The sequence below is a fragment of the Physella acuta genome, unplaced genomic scaffold (assembly GCF_028476545.2).
Source record: "Physella acuta isolate Inbredline_101_S28 unplaced genomic scaffold, ASM2847654v3 ptg000524l, whole genome shotgun sequence".
In the NCBI taxonomy this organism is placed as follows: Eukaryota; Metazoa; Mollusca; class Gastropoda; family Physidae; genus Physella; species Physella acuta.
The window spans coordinates 9,922-32,050 of record NW_026732043.1 but is presented as its reverse complement, the minus strand read 5'-3'; the positions used below and the strand labels follow the sequence as shown (position 1 = coordinate 32,050).

Below are 22,129 nucleotides of genomic sequence, written 5' to 3'. Positions count from 1 at the left end.
TATATATATATATATATATATATATATATAATATATATATGTACAGTAATTAATATAACTGTTGTAGACCTACATAGGCTAACATTTCTCACAAAAGAAAACAATCACATGAAATCAGCACATGTTTGTTTAATGAACTGAGGCAAGATTACGTTATTAGCCAACAAGGATTGTATTACATGTGTTGTCATTTATTAGAAGACCATTCGTATAGAACTTGTAGTTGCATCCACCACAATAGTCGGGCACGCAGACGGCTGATAGATATCTGCAGGTACGTCCGATGCAGGGGTCAACATCACACACGGTCAGCGGCTGGCTACATGGTTCTTGGCTGGGGATTGGGTTATGGGAGAAGACAGACCATGCATGCCCTGGTGGTAGAGAGAGAGAGAGAGCAAAAATAGGCTTAGCCGTACCTGCATGTTTGAATAGGCAATGATAATTTGACCTAAAACATAACCCTAAACATTGTTTGCTTCCACGATTAACCTTATTGGCCAACCCTAATCCGTAGAGTAAAATTATTCATATCAACGATTCCCACTTTAAGGTAAACGTATTTACATTTAGGCCATTTATGAAGTCCGCAACATTTTTTCAGACCCCCTCTTCTCACCCCCCCCCCCCCCCCCGCCTCCCCTCACCAGTCTGCTTTCTGTTTACTTGCCCGCTTCAAAGTAGTGCTATTTTCAATTTTGTTCGTCCATAAATGACGTCACATTCCGTTAGAAACCAAATTTAAGCCGTTGCTTCACGTAGTTAATTTAAAAGAAAAAAAAGAAAAGTTAATATAGACCTCTCAACTGACCGCGCTCAGTAAATATTTTAGAAAAAAAAAATGTTTTACTTTTTATAATAAGTTTTGAAATTCGTGGTATGCTGAGGTTTGACGTTCTTTCAAAAGTTTTTACACAAAAGTCGATGTTTCTGACCCCCCCCCCCTCCCCTTTTGTGTGGACGTCATAAATAAAAGACCCCTAAGTAAAACTAGATTTTATTAGAAAGACAATATCACCTGGGATATTTCAACGGGATTTTTTGAGTTACGGTAATATGGGTCATAGAACGATTATCTCATACTTATGCTAAAAGCAGGTATGTAAAGGTGTCAGATCTGACGTTGACGGCATGCAATAACAGTACTAGAACAGTGAAAGAACAGTAAAGGAAGAACATTGAAAGAACTGTAGGATAACAGAGCAATTCGAACAATCTAATGCAAGAACTTTAAAACATTGTCTTGACTAGTGCACGTATGGTATGAATAAAGAAAGTATTGTGTAAGTAATATAGTAATGTAAAACATTGACTTACCGAGTACAAATAATATAGAACATCAACTTACCAAATTCAAGCAATATAGAACATTGATTTACCTAGTACAAATAATATAGAACATCGACTTACCAAGTGCAAGTACTTTAGAATATCTACTTACCAAGAGCAAGTAAAATAGAACATCGACTTACCCAGCACAAGTACTATAGAACATCGACTTACCAAATGCAAGTACTATATAACATCGACTTACCAAGGGCAAGTATTGTGCAAATACCAACTAAAACAAGCATCAGTTTCATCTTCGCTGTCTGTCTGATTAACTCCCTTACTAAGTGTTGAAGTACTTGTCTAATGCCAAGATAAGGATTCATTGGTCAGAGGTTACACACGTTTGTTATAGGCAATCTGGAGGCATCTGATTTGGTACATACACCGTTACATTATCAACACAATACTCTGATATTGTCATCTCTTTACGACGTCACACTTTTTTGACGATTATTACCTCCCCTGTCCCTATCGTGAAATGTCCCACACAAAATCCAGACCTAGACTACTAAAATGACATCCCTATTCGATATACATCACCCCTCAAAAACAGTTTTGTTTTATTCCGTTTTCTTAAACATAATATTCAGTTTCTATTACATTTTACAAAACAGTCTATTAGAAAAGCTACATTGACGTCAAAAATTTAATTTTCAACAATTACTATTTAAAAGTTTTAGAACCGTCGGAAGATATGAGAGTTAAACTGCTGTTATTTTTTCGTGTTCAGTTTCAAATGTTTCAAATGTAAAAAAAAGTCACCTATCTCATTTTGTTCGTTCAAATTACTCTGATAGTTATGTCGGTCATGTACCACAAGACAATATATATATATATATATATATATATATATATATATATATATATATATATATATATATATATATATATATATATATATATATATATATATATATATTTATTTATTTATTTATTTATTTATACTAGGGTACCCGTCCCCCGCGCGCTGCCGCGGGGATAGAAGAAAGTTTGACGAAATATATTAGAAGGATTTCACCAACGCATTACCAATCATGTGTTCTTAGACGCGCGATCTTTTTTCTAAAATCGAGTTATTCTAACCCTAACCCTAACCATAAATATCGGGACATGGGTTTACCTACACTACCGCATGAAAACCTTGAGTGTACATTAATCACTTACCGAAATAATGTGGTAGAACACACTTCGGTGACCACCCATGTGTCAGGGACGTAGAGGGGCGCTCTCAGGAGCCCCCCCCCCCCCCAATTACACTACCGCATAGGCGCGGCGTACGACCTCTGTCTCCTTAAAACTAACAGGCGCCATCGTGCCAAATAGCATCCTGTTAACAACGATGCAGATTGCGTCATTCACTAAAGTGACACAAATAAAAAGGATTTGTTGTCTAACACGTAAAAATTATGTGACTGATGTAATATGTTAGCGTTACTAATGGTCTATTCTTAGATGCTCGATCTCAATATCTGGATTATCTAAAAATAGATGCTAATTGCATTATTCGCAAAGTGGCGAAACTGTTTGGATTTTTTTACGGACAAAAAGAAACATCCCAGTTAATAATCTAACCTTGGTTAATTTTTCTTATTATTAAAATAAAACGTATTACATGGCCCTCACCGGCCCATGTGAGCCTTTGTGGCCGAAAAAGACATTTTTATTTGCAGCCTAATCGCAACCTACTTGGGCGCCAGAGGGCACGCCTGATTCAAATTAGTGAGCTCTTGTAACGCCCCATCCTATCCATTGTCTATCAAACTGTTTAGACCGAACGTAGTCACGGGAAAGACCAGGGCGTCAAATCGAATCCTGCCTAGAAGCTGCCCATGCAAAATTAACACCCTTCGCCCCCACCACCCACCCACCCCTATTCCCCCCTCCCACCCCGGAAACCTTCTCGGGAGTATTCATCAACTCCCTAAAGTTTTATGGCACCGGGATAAATTGCGTCGAACCGCAATCGTCTTTTATTTTTTTTATACCGTATATTGAGAAAAACCCACCATTCCGTGGCGCCGCCCTTTCGAAATGAAAAATTATTTTTTATAGAACCCTTCCCTGGAGTGTTCTAATCAAGTCCCTGAAGTTTGATGGCTATCGGATGAACGTTGTGAGACCGCAATCGACTTTTATTTTTATATACCGTAAATAGAGAAAAAACAAATCGCGCCCTGCCAGGGCGCCACTTCTACGAATTTGAAAATGTTTTTAGCGCAGAAACCTCCCCAGGAATATTCTCAACATCTTCCCAAAGTTTGATGGCGATCGTGTGAACGGTGTCACCGCAATTCACTTTTATTATTTTTAAATACCGTATATAAAGAAAAAAAAAGCATCCTTCTGTAGCGCCGCCCTTGAGAAATTAAAATGATTTTTTAAAGAACCCCTCCCTAGAGTTTTATAATGAACTCCCCAAAGTTTCATGCCTATCGGATGAACGGTGTCAAATCAAAATCGATTTTTATTTTTATATACCGTAAATAGAGAAAAAACAAATCGCGCCCTGCCTGGCGCCACCCCTGCGAATTTGAATTTTTTTTTTCGCAGAAACCTCCCCAGGAATATTCTCAACAACTTCCCAAAGTTTCACGGCGATGTGATGAGAGGTGTAGTAATGCATAAAAGACAGACACACACACAAACACACACATAGACACACACACAGACATATATTGATATATATATATATATATATATATATATATATATATATATATATATATATATATATATATATATATATATATATATATATATATATATATATATATATATATATATATATATATATATATATATATATATATATATATATATATATATATATATATTCTAGCTGCATACCCGTGCTTCGCCACGGTGAAGCTTTTTAAAATGTACTAACGTAAAATAAAACCCCAACACATATACAAAGGAAACACACGCAAACAAAAACAAAAACGCAAGCAAAAACACAAACCCAACGCAAATGCAATGCACAATTACAAACGCAAAGACAAATACAAACACAAATAAAAACACAGACGCAACACAAACGCAAACTCAAACAAAATCGGAAAAAACAACTCAAATACACACAAAAAACGCAAACACAAACGGAAACACAAATACAAACACAACAGAAAACAAACCAACGCAAATCGCAAACACAAATAAATCACAAACACAAACAAATCAAAAGAAAACACAAACTTAAGGGGATAGGCTCTCGAAAAAAAAACGGGGAAAATACTTTTTAATCAATAAGCCTTTTTACAAGCTTTTATTTAACTCACTTCCTGGTCAGTCTGTCGTCAGTCGTCAGTCTAGATCGAAACGAAGGAGGGAAATTCAGACAGTTCTACTTGACCGATACGATTCACAGTTGGCACGTGGGTCAAGACATGAAGACAATGCAATCTGAAACTAAATTTGACTTAGTTGGATGCCTGATTAATTTTTTTATGAATTTGTAACACATATGGTTACTAGGTACTATGAAGTTTTTATTCATTGGGTTGCGGCCCCTGTGGGACTGCAACTGAACTGTTGACGTTTTTTTATGCTTTTGTGAGCGAAATTACCTGTGTTCCATGTCATGTGACATGTGCCTAGTCGTGTCGCACACGCAAGGCTGCTGTCTGTGGACCAAGATGTAGACCTAATGAAGGTAGTGTAGATATTTAAATTATGTTGTTAAAATACTTACTTATGTATTCCTGCTAGTGCTGCATGTGCACACTAGTTAGGGTGATGTATTAAATTAAGTATTTATTTTGTAGTACTACTTATTGGTACTTGTTGGCAGTACTGTGTACTGGCCGAAAACATAATGTATTGTACCCGTGTATATTGTAGCTTACACGTGGTGTTGTCCTGAATGTAACTTTTTTATTTTACATTTGTTTTAGGGCTACAGTTTTCTGTTTCTATTTTGATCTTTTGATCTTTTGATCTTTTGGTCTTTTGGATTGTTTGGATCTTTTGGTCTATCTTGGCTAGTTCGTTTTGTACTGTGTTGCATCGCCGTCATGGCTCGATGCTATAAATAAACGAGTACTTGACAACAACTGTCGGCGTCGGTGTGTACTTAATCTCAGGGTCAGCCCGTCTTAACCACAACACCTCAGTGGGTAAAAGCATCCCCACTGAGTGAGGGTTACATTTGGCGCCCAACTAGGACACATTCAACTGGTCGGTAAAGGTGTAATAGTGCCACCATTCGGTACGATATGTGTCAACGGGAGGCCACAAGTTAATACCATACGCACTTGTGCAAGTGTGCTGCTCCAAGAGCCCACGGAAGTTAAATTGCCCGAAGGGTTGCATGTGGTTGCGGCCAAGGTGAGCGTGGATGATCTGTGTGGAGTACAGGTGACACTATGCAACATGTCAAATCATGATGTGGAGTTAAAGCAGAAAGATATTATAGCTGATGTTTTTATGATCCAATCAATGTACAACATCTCTAACCTTTTGGCTGAATTTCACGAGGTACAGCAGTTGCCAGTACCGGAGACACCTAACCTTTCTAACTCAACCCGCTCAGTCTCGGTAGAGGCAGGCGGAAACAATGACTTGAATTTCAAGTTTGGGGATAACACAACTCCAGAGTGGCGTGACCATTTCACTAGAAGACTGTATGAATTTAGTGATGTTTTCATACACAATGAACTTGATTTAGGGTTGACCACTGAAGTAGCTCATGATATTGAGCTTGAAGCAGGTGCGTGGGTAAAAGAACGGCCCAGACCTATCCCACCAAAGGATTTTGCCGAAGCAAAACAGCATATTCAAGAACTATTGGATGCTAAAATCATCACGCCCTCATCCTCACCCTATGCAAGTCCTATTGTGCTGGTGAGAAAGAAATCAGGTGCATTACGCATGTGTATAGACTATCGGAAAATTAACGCTCACACTATTAAGGACAGTTATGCCATCCCAAAAATAGAGGATATGTTCCTGACTATGAGCGGGGCCAAGTTTTTTACAAGTATGGACCTGAGTAGGGCCTATTACCAAGTACCGCTGACGGAGAGAGCAAAACTTATCTCTGCATTCACCACACCATTTGGACTGTATCAGTTCGAACGAATGCCTATGGGCTTGAAGAACGCTCCCCCAACATTTCAGAGGCTAATGGAGAAAGTCTTTGCAGACATGAATCTGACAGAACTGATTGTGTTCTTAGATGACATCTTGCTGCACGGTAGAACTCTGGAGGAGTTAGAGGAACGTACAATCCAGGCATTACACCGTCTCCGGAGGTACGGTCTAAAGTTAGATCCTGACAAATGTGTATTTGGGACATCCGAAGTTCGGCATCTAGGACATGTAATTACAGATAAGGGAATCAAGCCAGATCCGGAGAAGATCAAAGCGTTAATCAACTGGCCAAGGCCGAGAACTGTTCGGGATGTCAAATCGTTTATTGGCTTTGCCGGATATTACAGGCGATTTATTCCAAACTTTGCTCAAATTTCTAGGCCATTACATGATCTAACTGTAGGGTACATGCCTAAAGGAACCAAAAAGGGAAGCCACAAACCGGCCACCATTCATTTAACGTCGGATATATCGCACATGTGGAGTGAGGCTCAACAGCAATCATTCGAAACGCTAATGAATGCGTTGACCGAAGAGCCTATTGTGGCTATTGCCGACAGGGAAAAGCCTTTTACTCTGCACTGCGATGCCAGTGGTACAGGAATAGGTGCCATACTGTATCAAGAGCAAGACGGCACGACACGGGTGATTGCTTATGCTAGCAGATCTCTGAACAAGACAGAACGCAACTACCCGGCCCACAAACGAGAGTTTCTAGCTCTTAAGTGGGCGATGACTGAGAAGTTCCATGACTATATCGTTGGCTCACAAATCAAGGTGGTCACAGACAATAATCCCCTGTGCTACATTCTTCGGAATGCCAAACTGGATGCTACAAGTCATCGCTGGCTGGCGTCTCTGTCGATCTATGACTTTGACCTGCAGTACAAAAAAGGGTCGACTCATGTAGATGCCGATTTATTGTCCAGACGGCACCAGGACGAGCCGGCAGAGGAGGATGAGCAATTTCAAGTTTTGCTCGAAGACACAAAATTTTTGAGGGACAAGGCGGAAAAGTTTGAGTTGCAAGCTGCCGAGTCGATTCACATCGGCACACATCTAGTATCAGCCATAATTGCAGCCAAGGGTGGCGAGAGCCAATCGAATTTCTCAACGGATATGAGAACTAACGGGGAAGGTATCACGTACATACCGGCTGTCGAACAGGTGGTAAAGGATCCGTCAGCCATCAGAGATGATATCTTAGAACAGTCAGACGGGAATTACCACTCCATTTCTATACAAGAGTGGAGGAGTCATCAGTTGGCCGATACTATCATTGCGTGGGTCATTAAACATGTAGAGAAGGAGGCAAGTTAGAAATGTCAGCAGACGGCACTCCAGAGGAAAGAGCATTTGTCAGGGAACAAAAGAAATTAGTAATGAAAGATGGAGTCCTATATCGCAAAGTAGCAGATGATGAATTAGGAAGTAGATTTCAATTAGTTATCCCAAGGTCACATCGGAAAGAAGCAATGCAAGGTGTACATGAAGATCTATTTCATACCCACCTGGATGATGCGATTAAACATGCTCGAATGCGGTTTTACTGGCCACATATGTTCCGAGACCTTGAAAGGAAGATCAAGAAATGTGGGAGATGTCTTAGGAGGGGTGCACCAGTTCAGAAAGCACAGATGGAAACAATAACCACTTCGTTTCCGTTAGAACTGCTTTCAATAGATTATCTAACTATTGAAGCAGAAGGTCACAAACAAAATGTTCTAGTGATTCTAGACCACTTTACAAAGTTTGCAGTGGCAGTGTGCACCAAAGACCAGACGGCGAAAACGGTAGCTCGGACACTGTGGCATGATTTTTTCATGACGTACGGTTTTCCAAAGAGAATCCTCACCGATCAGGGGAGGGATTTCGAAGCTAAAATTGTGAAAAACCTGTGTGAAATGGCGGGTATTCGCAAGTGTCGGACCACACCCTACCATCCCGCAGGAAATCCAGTAGAAAGGTGGAACAGGACGTTGCTAAACATGATCCGAAGCCTTGAGGAGGACGAGAAGGCGACGTGGAGGAAAAAACTGCCGGCCGTTGTACATGCGTACAATAGCTGTATCCATTCAAGCACAGGCTACAGTCCATATTTCCTCTTCTTCGGTCGTCATCCTAGGCTGCCCATCGATTTAGCTTTCGGGATTGATGTGGGAAGAAAGAAACAGGGAACACCGACGCAGTATATACAAAGCCTAAAAACCCAACTGAAGTCGGCCTATGGACGAGCAGCCGAGAACATGGCCAGAGCGGCTGACCGGAACAAGGTCAGATACGACATTTCAGCCCACGCTGCTGAGCTGGAGGTTGGAGATCGGTGCTTAGTTCGCCGTTTGGGCCCTAGAGTCACGTCAAAAATCAGCGACAAGTGGGAGGCAGAGATCTATGTGGTAGTGGATAGAGCGGATGACGTGCCAGTGTACACTGTGCAGGAGGAGACAGGAAAAGGGCAGTGTCGGACATTGCATCGGAACTTCCTATTGCCGGTTGGAATGCTAGATATGGATGCTGGCATAAAATTGGCAGAAGAAGAGAGACGGCGGCAAGAACAACGACGGAAAGAGGTCATACCAACCCGGGAGGCAGATGAAGAGGAGGAACTGGCAGTCAATGTGGTCCCAACTAGACTTCGGCCGGAGGCAACGCCTTTCGTGCCCGAGGTGGTCGCCCAGGACGGACAAGAAAAGGAGATGGTCAGGCCAGCCCCACATCTGGATGAGGTGAATGCGAGGGACGAGGCATCGGACGAGGGTGACTCTTTGATCAACCCAGAACCACCAGTGGAGCTGCGGAGGTCAACCCGTCAACGACGACCCGTCGAGCGACTCAACCTGGCGCATCAAGTGGTGACCAGTACCTGCACTGGAGCCTCTACCGGTTTGCCGGGAATAATCTATTTAAGTGAAAGGACTTAATGTCTGTGTACTAGTGTACTGAACTTTTTTTAGTACTATTATGTATGAGTGTAAATGTAAATGTAAATGTGAATTCCATTGTACATTTATTTGTGAGGGGGGCTGTGTAACACATATGGTTACTAGCCAAAGGGGGATAAAACTATGAAGTTTTTATTCATTGGGTTGCGGCCCCTGTGGGACTGCAACTGAACTGTTGACGTTTTTTTATGCTTTTGTGAGCGAAATTACCTGTGTTCCATGTCATGTGACATGTGCCTAGTCGTGTCGCACACGCAAGGCTGCTGTCTGTGGACCAAGATGTAGACCTAATGAAGGTAGTGTAGATATTTAAATTATGTTGTTAAAATACTTACTTATGTATTCCTGCTAGTGCTGCATGTGCACACTAGTTAGGGTGATGTATTAAATTAAGTATTTATTTTGTAGTACTACTTATTGGTACTTGTTGGCAGTACTGTGTACTGGCCGAAAACATAATGTATTGTACCCGTGTATATTGTAGCTTACACGTGGTGTTGTCCTGAATGTAACTTTTTTATTTTACATTTGTTTTAGGGCTACAGTTTTCTGTTTCTATTTTGATCTTTTGATCTTTTGATCTTTTGATCTTTTGGTCTTTTGGATTGTTTGGATCTTTTGGTCTATCTTGGCTAGTTCGTTTTGTACTGTGTTGCATCGCCGTCATGGCTCGATGCTATAAATAAACGAGTACTTGACAACAACTGTCGGCGTCGGTGTGTACTTAATCTCAGGGTCAGCCCGTCTTAACCACAACACCTCAGTGGGTAAAAGCATCCCCACTGAGTGAGGGTTACAAATTAATTAAAATGTGGACCGAATTAGTAGGCATGCTTAGCCAACCACACCACACGCGTCATCACGTTCAATAGCTGCGCCATCACGTTCAGTAGGCGCGACATCACGTTTAGTAGGCGCGCAATTGTTTTTAGTCATGTAACTCTATTGTAAATAAAACATGTAAAGTACTGAACAAAAAATTCATAAAAAACGTTTTAATAACAAGCTTTTATATAATAATGCACTAAAAAGTAGAAAATAAATTATAGACTACTGTTTAAATAACTAGAAAGAAAAGCGTGAGTGTCTTCCTTAACATTAGTAAAGGTATCCAATAGATACTAAAGTGACCCACGCTTTTCTTTATAGTTATTTAAGTAGTAGTCTATAATTTATTTTCTACTTTTTAGTGCATTATAACATAAAAGCTTGTTATTAAAACGTTTTTTATGATTTTTTTTCATTTATTTGTGTATGTATAAGTTAGGGTACTTAAGGAAAAATGTTTGGATGTACCAGAGACTCTTCTGAAAATATGGTTGCCATATCCTTGCCATAGTCTTGAGTCGCTACCCGATCAGTAAAATAGCATACGTTCGGAGTGGGTGGGCGGAAGCTACCGAATAGATCATTTTTACTTTCTCGTTTATACGAAGTATAGAGAAAGTCTTGTAATCGTGCAAAAAAAAAATCGAGATTTTTACAAATCTCGAGGTTTTACACCTCACTGATACGGAAAAACATAATTTTACAATCTTGTCCGTATGTCTGTGTGTCTGTCTGTGTGTGTATGTCTGACTGTCTGTCTGTGTGTAAACACGATAACTTGAGTACCGTTACAGCTAGGTTGATGAAATTTCATATATAAGTATTTTATCAAAATCGTAGATCCTAATCAACTTTTGAGCGATTTCCGATAACCGAAAGTGGTACTTTTTCTACTTTGAAATTTTCAAAAGCCTATAACTTGAGTACTATTTCAGATAGATAAATGCAATTTCACATGTAAGTAAAAGATCTAATTCTCTACCTTCTGTTAAATTTTGAGTAATTTCCGTTGAACGGAAGTACTAATTTACGCTATTTCCGATTTCTCAAAAAACGCATCTAAATTTATAAAGAACTAATAATATTGCGCACTATTATGCACATTCATTTGGCGTTCACTTGGTGTGCAATTCTTTTTTCTACGAGATTTTATTCTATTTTAAAAACTTTAAGTATTTAAAATGGAGTTCCCATCCCCTGTTGTTTTATATAAGAATATTCGAGAAAGTTTAAGGGAGATCACTCCCGGTTTATTTTACATGCTGTCATATAAAGACTTAAGGGGTTACTCATACAAGGAGTTAAACTTTTTAAAAGGTTACCCCACTTTACTCCGATGCCCCCCTCCATCGTCTTACATACTTACAATAGTCCGAAACTCTACATTCTCAGAAATCGTCATCTATTATGGACGACACCCTCTGGCTTGTGTTAAATAAATTACCATGCATTCAATCAAAACTAATAAAAAATTTTTTCATAATTAAAGCATTATTTTTCATCTACTGATATATATATATATATATATATATATATATATATAATATATATATATATATATATATATATATATATATATATATATATATATATATATATATATATATATATATATGTATATATATATATATATATATGTGTGTGTGTGTGTGTACATTAATTAATATAACTTTTGTAGATCTACATAGGCTAACATTTCTCACAAAAGAAAACAATCACATGAAATTAGCTCATGTTTGTTTAATGAACTGAGGCAAGAACACGTGATTACCCAACAATGAGTAGTGAACATACGTCGTCATTTATTAGAATACCATTCATATAGAACTTGTAGTTGCATCCACCACAGTAATCTGGCACGCAGACGGCAGATGTAACATATCTGCAGGTACGTCCGATGCAGGGGTTAGCACACACGGTCAGGGGCTGGCTACAGGGTTCTTGGCTGGGGATTGGGTTAGGGGAGAAAAGAGACCATGATGCATGCCCTGGTGGTAGAGAGAGAAATAACAGGCTTAGTCGTACCTGCATGTTTGAATAGGTGGTTCAACTGGTAATGTTAATTTTACCTTAATTTTTACTCCAACCATTGTTTGATTCCACGATTAACCTTATTGGCCAACCCTAATCCTTAGAGTAAAATTATTCATATCAACGATTCCCACACAACGATACTATGACACTAGGAGTGTGAGTACTCGATACTTTAAGGTAAACGTATGTACATTTAGGCCGATGTAAGGGCTCATCTATTTATGACGTCCGCAAAATTTTTAGACCCCCTCTACTCAACACCCCCCCCCCCCCGCCTCCCCTCACCAGTCTACTTTCTGTTTACTTACCCGCTCCAAAGAAGGGCTATTTTTGAGTTCGTCCATAAATGACGTCACACTCCGTTAGAAACCGAATTTAAGCCGTTTCTTCACGTAGATAATTTTTTTTTAAAAAATTAAATAAAAATCAATCTAGACCTACTTAACATTAACCACTCTCAGTAAATATTTTAGAAAAAAAAATTGTTTTACTTTTTAAAATAAGTCTTGAAAGATGTGGTAAAGGTTTGAAGTTTGACGTCCTTTCAGGTGTTGGGTCCTGGTTTTTAGTGAAGATTAGTGGACTCAGGGAAAAGGGGAGGTAAAAATAGTTTAAAAATCGTGACATCGCTTATGATATTGACAACCCGGGGTAGGTATAAATCCAGTGCTTTACTTACACGTTACGATGGGTTTTTTAAAACACGAGCAGTGTAGTCTTAATTTCACGTTTTACATACAGGATACGAGTTTTATGTTGGTTTTAAAATGTAAACACTTCAATAATACATTTGGACGTTTACGTGTCCACGAAAGTCAATGTTTTCGTACCCCACCCCCTCCCCTTTCCGTATGGACGTCATAAATGGAAGACCCCTTAGTAAAACTAGAATTTTTAGATAGACACTATCACCTGGGATATTTCAACCTAATTTTTGAGTTACCGTAATATGGGTCGTGGAACGATTATCTCATACTTATGCTAAAAGCAGGCATGTAAAGGTGTCAGGTCTAACGTTGACGGCATGCAATAACAGTACAAGAACAGTGAAAGAACAGTAAAGGAAGAACATTGAAAGAACTGTACGATAACAGAGCAAAATCGAACAATCTAATACAAGAACTTTAGAACATTGTCGACTATTGCACGTATTGTATAGATATGGTTTAAGTATTGAGTAAGTAATGTAGAACATCGACTTATATGATGCAAGTACTATTGAACATGACTTACCTAGTATAAGTACTAAAGAATATTGACTTACCCAGCACAAGTACTCTAGAACATTGACTTACCTAGTACAAGTACTATAGAATATTTACTTACCAAGGGCAAGTATTGTGCAAATACCAACTAAAACAAGCATCAGTTTCATCTTCGCTGTCTGTCTGATTAACTCCCTTACTGAGTGTTTATGTACTTGTCTAATGCCAAGATAAGAATTCATTGGTCAGAGGTTACACACGTTTGTTATAGGCAATCTGAAGGCATCTGATTTAGAACATCCACCGTTACATTAACAACACAATATTTTAAAGTGGTCTTACTTAAATGACCTATAGCTTTTATGACGATTGTTACCTCCCCTGTCCTTATTGTGACATATCACAAAAAAACCAGACCTTTCCCTCTAAAATGACATCACTTCTCGATATACATCACCCCGCAAAAACAGTTTCTAAAATTACTATTTAAAAGTTTGTCGTCACACTTTCTGCCCCTCCCCCCCCCTCGATAAACGTCGTCACAAAATTATGAACAACATAAACAACAATAATACAACGCCTAAACACATAAGGTAACATAGAATCACATGAGTTGACTTTGCAGAGAATATTTTCTCGAACTTTATTTAATTCAACACACAGACCAATTCTTCAAAATTATTTTCCCTTACTTAGTAAATGGATAATTTTAGTATCATTAGCCAAAACAATCATTAAAGAATATTCTAAGTTGATTTTTTTTTAAGTTTTAGAACCGTCGGAAGATATGAGAGTTAAACTGCTGTTATTTTTTCGTGTTCAGTTTCAAATGTTTCAAATGTAAAAAAAAATTCATAAAAAACGTTTTAATAACAAGCTTTTATGTAATGATGCACTAAAAAGTAGAAAATAAATTATAGACTACTATTTAAATAACTATAAAGAAAAGCGTGGGTCACTTTAGTATCTATTGGATACCTTTACTAATGTTAAGGAAGACACCCACGCTTTTCTTTATAGTTATTTAAATAGTAGTCTATAATTTATTTTCTACTTTTTAGTGCATCATTACATAAAAGCTTGTTATTAAAACGTTTTTTATGAATTTTTTTTTCAGTACTTTACATGTTTTATCTACAATAGAGTTACATGACTAAAAACCATTGCGCGCCTACTGAATATCACGTTCAGTAGGCGAGCAATGGTTTTTGAACGCAGCCATTACGTGGTCGTGATGGCGCAGCTATTGATGACGCGTGTGGTGTGGTTGGCTAGACATGCCTACTAATTCGGTCCAAATTTTAATTAATTCATAAAAAATCAATTAGGCATCCAATTAAGTCAAATTTAGTTTCAGATTGCATTGTCTTCATGTCTTGACCCACGTGCCAACTGTGAATCGTGTCGGTCAAGTAGAACTGTCCGAATTTTCACTCCTGCGTTTCCGTCTAGACTGACGACAGACTGTCGACTGACGACTTACGACAGAGGAAGTGAGTTAAATAAAAGCTTGTAAAAAAAAATTCATAAAAAACGTTTTAATAACAAGCTTTTATGTAATGATGCACTAAAAAGTAGAAAATAAATTATAGACTACTATTTAAATAACTATAAAGAAAAGCGTGGGTCACTTTAGTATCTATTGGATACCTTTACTAATGTTAAGGAAGACACCCACGCTTTTCTTTATAGTTATTTAAATAGTAGTCTATAATTTATTTTCTACTTTTTAGTGCATCATTACATAAAAGCTTGTTATTAAAACGTTTTTTATGAATTTTTTTTCAGTACTTTACATGTTTTATCTACAATAGAGTTACATGACTAAAAACCATTGCGCGCCTACTGAATATCACGTTCAGTCGGCGCGCAATGGTTTTTGAACGCAGCCATTACGTGGTCGTGATGGCGCAGCTATTGATGACGCGTGTGGTGTGGTTGGCTAGACATGCCTACTAATTCGGTCCAAATTTTAATTAATTCATAAAAAATCAATTAGGCATCCAATTAAGTCAAATTTAGTTTCAGATTGCATTGTCTTCATGTCTTGACCCACGTGCCAACTGTGAATCGTGTCGGTCAAGTAGAACTGTCCGAATTTTCACTCCTGCGTTTCCGTCTAGACAGACTGACGACTGACGACAGACTGACGAGGAAGTGAGTTAAATAAAAGCTTGTAAAAAGTCACCTATCTCATTATGTTTGTTCAAATTACTCTGTTTATGTCTTCCTGATTCGGTCATGTCGAGAGGTATATATATATATATATATATATATATATATATATATATATATATATATATATATATATATATATATATATATATATATATATATATATATATATATATATATATACTAGCTGGATACCCGTGCTTCGCCACGGTGAATCTTTTTAAAATGTACCAACGGAAAAACCCAACACAAATACAAAGGAAAACAAACGAAAACAAAAACACAAACAAAAAATACAAACACAAACACAATGCAAACGCAATACGCAATTACAAACGCAAAGACAAATACAAAGACAAAAGAAAACACAAACTTAACGCAAACTCAAACAAAATCGCAAACACAACTCAAATCACCAAAAAACGCAAACACAAACGGAAACACAAAAAGAAACACAACAGAAAACACACGCAAACGCAACGCAAATCGCAAAGACATACCAATCACTAACATAAACAAATAAAAGGAAAACATAAACTTAAACGCCTTATCAAATAGCTGTATGAAACAAACGACCGTTTATACACTTGCTCTCACGCACCGCAGAACAACCTGCTTTCCTAATTAGAAAATAATATAATCTTAACATTAATCTATTTTAATTATGAACCTTATCGTATAATAAGCAATGTGTTAGTAATAAAAAAAATACCTTAAATTATTGAGAGGGAGTTGAGTTTATTTTTAAATTACCTCCCCTGGCATTACCATAGAAATATTTTAATTAATTAGTTTTTTTTAACACTATTTTATTTAAAATGTATCCACTTTTTCTAGGAATCTAAACGAAAGTATTATTTGACATTGATTTGTTTAATATGTTTTAAAAATTTGCGTGTATTTAATATTTTCTTTACGTTATGCGAAAGATTAAAAGCGGTGGCAGCGAGTCGATGAACGTTACCACTTATAAAAGGAAACAATTGTATTAAAGCGTATTGTATGGTTTTTAACCCTAAAATGCGTTAGTGACTTTTATCAAGATGATTCGGGGGGGGGGGGCGCTTTTAGGCTAAATAAAATCACAATATTACACTGGATTGGTGAGTAGATAAACTTAATCACTTAGAAAAGAAACTTATTGTACTAAAGTGAATTGTACGATTGTGTAACGTTTAAAACAGTTAATTACGTTGAAATCCGCTCTACAAACTTTGCCCTTCATCTTCGTTCTTAATTTTTGGTGTTGGAAGGGATCGAGCCTTATCTTCCAGAGGGTTTGAACTCGAAACTTTTTTCGAATTTATCCAACATGAGCTATCTGTGTGTGAGGGGTGGAGGCGCTTTTTTCGCGAACCAAACTCTCAAGTATTTGTACCGGATTGGTGAGTAGATAACTCTTTTGACACTTAGAAAAGAAACCAATATAATTTCACTAGCCAGTTTTGTTAAGAAATGACGCGACTAGTTCTTTGTAAGATTGTTACGATTCTCTCAACTTCAAATGAGAGATCAGATATTTTTACTTGATAGCAATACATCTTGCCTGGATCACTGTATTAAAGAGATTCTTGAATCGCTATCCGATCAGTAAAATAGCATACGGTCGGAGTGGGTGGGTGGAAGACGATACTCTTGCCGAAATTTCAAGAGCTAAAAACAACATAAGTATATTGTACCGAACAGATCATTTTTTTATTGCTTGTTTCATAACAAGTCCTTATACTGTAATTTTTATATAGTTAAGGCCACTAGACCTACTAAAGGATGTAAAAAAATATGGTACAATACTACAACAGCTGATGCTTTGTCACTTTGTTCAACCTAACTGATAATTTAAAACTATAATACACTATTATCGTAATTGTTCTAAAGACATAACCAAAAGTAAATCAAATAATCTTGATCCGTATACAACCTACACTCTAAAGCAGTAGCTCTTATCGTTTCTGGGGGTACCGAACCCCATCAGTTTCATATGCGCCTTTACCAAACCCTTCTTAATAGTTTTATCGTCCACATTGAGAAAATCTGATCGTGAATCATATGAGTCGGATGTGTGTCTTGACCTCAGCCGAAGCTCTGGGACTTATATACCGAACCTCTTGGGTTCGATCAAATCCGGGTTAAGAACCAGTGCTTCAAACTCTTTTGATATTTTCTTCTTTTTTCTTCATTTTGGTTTACATAGAAGCATAGGCGTATGCAACATTTCGTCAACTCACTGGACTTTTATGAAGATAGAACCCTAATAATCCAGCCTCCCACATCTCTGTTCTAACGATTTCTTTCATGACTTTTTGTCTCCTTCTTTTCCTCTTTACCCGTGGACTTTACTACATCACCTGCTTAGTGATGTTATTTACTGTCTTTCTGATATTGTGCCCTAACCAACACTTTTTCCATGCTCTTATTTCATTTTCCACTGTCACTAACCTAGCTCCGTGCCATACAGTAAAAGAGACTTCACATTTAACTATAGATCCTGATTGAATTTTTTTGACAATGCATTTGAATTCCATATTGTCTTAGAGTGTTTAAACACGTTTTATCGCTGCTTATTATAATCAGAACGTCATGGGCGGTGCCACTATCATTAAATTGGTTATTACTGCTATTTTAATCAGTACTATTAGTTATGCATTTGTTATGCATTTGTTGTTGACTGTGTGCGAGAAGGCAGCGCACATCTGCGAAATCCAAGACTTTGAGATGTTAATAGTCGCTAGATTCCAGTTTGTTTCATCGTATATACGAAGTATAGAGAAAGTCTTGTAATCGTGCAAAAAAAAAAAAAATCGAGATTTTTACAAATCTCGACGTTTTACACCTCACTGATACGGAAAAACATAATTTTGCAATCTTGTCCGTATGTCTGTGTGTCTGTCTGTGTGTCTGTCTGTCTGTCTGTGTGTCCGTGTGTAAACACGATAACTTGAGTACCGTTACAGCTAGGTTGATGAAATTTCATATATAAGTATTTTATCAAAATCGTAGATCCGTATCAACTTTTGAGCGATTTCCGATAACCGGAAGTGGTACTTTTCTTACTTTGAATTTTTCAAAAGCCTATACCTTGAGTACTATTTCAGATAGATAAATGAAATTTTACATGTAAGTAAAAGATCTAATTCTCTACCTTCTGTTAAATTTTGAGTAATTTCCGTCGACCGGAAGGGCTAATTTACGCTATTTCCGATTTCTCAAAAAACACATGTAAATTTAAAAAGTACTAATAATATTGCGCACTATTATGCACATTTTATTTTGCGTTCGCTTGGTGCGCAGTTATTTTTTCTATGAGATTCTATTATATTTTTAAAAGTTTAAGTAATTAAAAATCATGTCTATATTCCCAGTTATATAAGAATATTCGAGAAAGTTTAGGGGAGATCACTCCCGGTTTATTTCGTTATACTATCAACCAATAAACGAAATACCCATGTCCTATTCAAATGTGTACATTAAATGTGTCTGATAAGTTGCTCTTGTATGTCACTTGTATAACCTTATTTAAATAAACTTATAATCCAACTATGTACCATATTACAACAGAAATCAAAATAGAACATTAAAGGCAGGTCCAAAGAAATTAGCGCTGGCTACAAACCACCCTCTAACCCAGATCAAGCATATTTTTTTCCTGACATTACTAATCTTTGTAAAAGGAATACGCATCATAAAGGGAATTTAATTAGCGTACAGTTTTAGAAAAGAAAATAATACACTGTAACTGATAAACCTTTTCCGGACTGTCGCATACACGCTTACACACACACACACGCTTACACACTCACACATATACGTTTATATACATTACACACACGATTGCACACACACACGATTACACACATATATATATATATATATATATATGTAAATAGAAATGTATATATATATATATATAAACATATATATATATATATATATATATATATATATATATATATATATATATATATATATATATATATATATATATATATATATATATTTATATATATAAGCGGGGGGGGGGGCGCCAAATAGAAAGATTGCCCAGGGCGCAGAGGGAAGGGTCGCTACGCCTCTTGTTGGGATTAAAGCGCCATTTGTAAGCTATTAGATGGATCACTCATACACTCACATTATGAAATAAAACATTTTTTTCTAGCCTATTTTGTTAAGATTCAGTGTTTTACTTCCTAAAACTAGTTAATCAACCGAAATAAAATGTATATTATCTTAGTTAGCAACATCGCTTTAAGTAAACAGTTTCGAGCAGAAAGCGACGAAAGCTAGTGTTAACATAAGGGGGGCGGGGAGTTTTTTTCATGGGGAACAACTCATATTTTTGGCCTTTGGTAAATAAAATTGCTTGTCATTTTAACTCAAATTTAAAGATAATTAGTACTTTTATTATTAATTGCTAGGGTTAGCCTATAACGCAGGTGGTCTTAATGCTTGCGAGTGAAAACTAGGTCACAGTGTTGAGCGTTTTCAGTATTATTTCTTTAAATTTTTTGCTAACACTGCGATCTGACCGAAAAAAAACCAACTTAAATTCGTGACTTTTTTTTAACGATGGGTCATTCATTGGTTACCATTCGGCTGCTGTTTGTGTTTTTATTGCTAAAATTAACTCATTTTGTTGTGATAAACAACGCTAGTCCGGACTATGTTATTTTAGGGAGCTTCGGCTTTAAATAAACAATGTCTGGGTAGGACGTGACAACAGCTGGTATTTTTACCTATGTGTGTGCACGTGTTTGAGATTTTGAAAAAAAAATTGATTTAATCTTGTTATTCAAATATTAAAACATTTGTTTTTATAGTGAAAACCAACAATTAAGCGGTAAATTTGAGGGCCTCTAAAACTCGGGGCCCTGACTGCAGCCCTTTCAGCCCCCCCCCCCCACCCGCTACTGCGACACCCTCTGTTTTGTTTTAAATAAATTACTATAAATTCAATTTCAACTAATATACAAGACTGAATTATGTTATTAGTGAAGCCATATTTTCATCTACTGAAATTTCAAACACTAAATATAAATATGTACATTAATTAGTATAACTTTTGTCTATATTTAGAAAAGAAGACAATCACATGAAATCAGTACATGTTTTTTTAATGAACTGAAGGCAAGAACACGTTTTTACCCAACAATGAGTGTTGAACACATGAGGTCATTCACTTCATAACCATTGAAGTAGAGCTTCGAACTGCATCCACCACAATAGTTGGGCACGCAGATGGCAGGATAATATTGGCAGGTACGTCCGAGGCAGGGGTCAACATCACAAACGGTCAGCGGCTGGCTACAAGGTTCTTGGCTGGGGGGTGGGCGAAAGGTGAATAAAGATGCTGCATGCCCTGGTGGTAGAGAGAGCAACAATAGGTTTAGTCGTACCTTTGTTTTGAATAGGTGGTATATCTGGTAATGATAATTCGACCTTAAACTTAACTCTAACCATTGTTTGATGTTGATCCAACGATTAACCTAATTTGCCAACCCTAATCCTTAGCGTAAAAGTATTCGTATTAACACTTTCCACGCAAAGATACTATGGGTATGAGAAGTTGACACGAACGTATCAGTGTTGAAATGAACCTATGCTATTTGCCTATTTAAAGATAAACGTATTTAAAATTTCCCCAGTGTAAACAAAAACTAGACAATATCACCTGTAATATTTTAACAGAAAAGTTGGGTTAACGTGGTGGTTGAACTATGATCTCATACACATAATGCCAAAAGTGGTATGCAAAAGATGTCACATCTGACGTAGATGACATGCAACAACAATACAAAAACAATAAGACAATACGGAAAGAACCGTACAAGAACATTAAATGAAAAGTTAAATAACGGCGAAAGAAAAGTACAAAAACAGAGCAAAATCGAACAATCTAACACAAGAACTTAAGAACGTTGTCTTGACTAGTGCACGTATTGGTATAAATAAAGTTAATGTATTGTGCAAGTAATATAAATATAAATATCTACTTTTCAAGTGCAAGTACTATATAATATCTACCTACCAAGTGCAAAGTCTATAGAACATCGACTTATCAAGTGCAAGTACTTTAGGGTATCTATTTACCAGGTACAAGAACTATAGAACATCGACTTACCAAGGGCAAGTATTGTGCAAATACCAACTAAAACAAGCAACAGTTTCATCTTCGCTGTCAGTCTGCTTAACTCCCTTAATGAGTGTTGATGTACTTGTCTAATGCCAAGATAAGAATTCGTTGGTCAGAGGTTACACACGTTTGTTATAGGCAGTCTGAAGGCATCTGATTTAGTACTTGAATAGTTACATTATCAACACAATACTCTGCTTTTGTCCCGCTTTTTTGACGATTGTTACTGTAATAGATTGAGATAATTGTGAGGTCAAGGGAACTCACTCTTCTGTATTAGTATTATATTTATATTGTTATCTTGAGTGATGTCCCTTGTGTATCGTACTTCCTCTTTCTCTTTCCTTAATGGCTGTAAATAAAGACTGTTAACAACCAATGTGGCTCCTCGTCAG

General features: G+C 37.2%; 3 long non-coding RNA genes across 3 annotated transcripts; all 3 read right to left on the bottom strand.

Annotated features, from left to right (window-relative positions):
• Window positions 1–109: 109 nt before the first annotated feature.
• LOC131945109 (uncharacterized) lies at window positions 110–1,658 on the bottom strand. The gene is made up of 2 exons (XR_009387111.1): window positions 1,535–1,658; window positions 110–374 (listed from the first exon to the last, which is right to left on the bottom strand). It is a non-coding gene; the product is annotated as an uncharacterized LOC131945109 (long non-coding RNA).
• Window positions 1,659–11,920: 10,262 nt separating this feature from the next.
• Window positions 11,921–13,726, bottom strand: LOC131945108 (uncharacterized). The gene is made up of 2 exons (XR_009387110.1): window positions 13,554–13,726; window positions 11,921–12,181 (listed from the first exon to the last, which is right to left on the bottom strand). It is a non-coding gene; the product is annotated as an uncharacterized LOC131945108 (long non-coding RNA).
• A 6,968-nt stretch (window positions 13,727–20,694) lies between these two features.
• Window positions 20,695–21,846, bottom strand: LOC131945112 (uncharacterized). The gene is made up of 2 exons (XR_009387112.1): window positions 21,723–21,846; window positions 20,695–20,960 (listed from the first exon to the last, which is right to left on the bottom strand). It is a non-coding gene; the product is annotated as an uncharacterized LOC131945112 (long non-coding RNA).
• Between the last annotated feature and the right edge of the window lie 283 nt (window positions 21,847–22,129).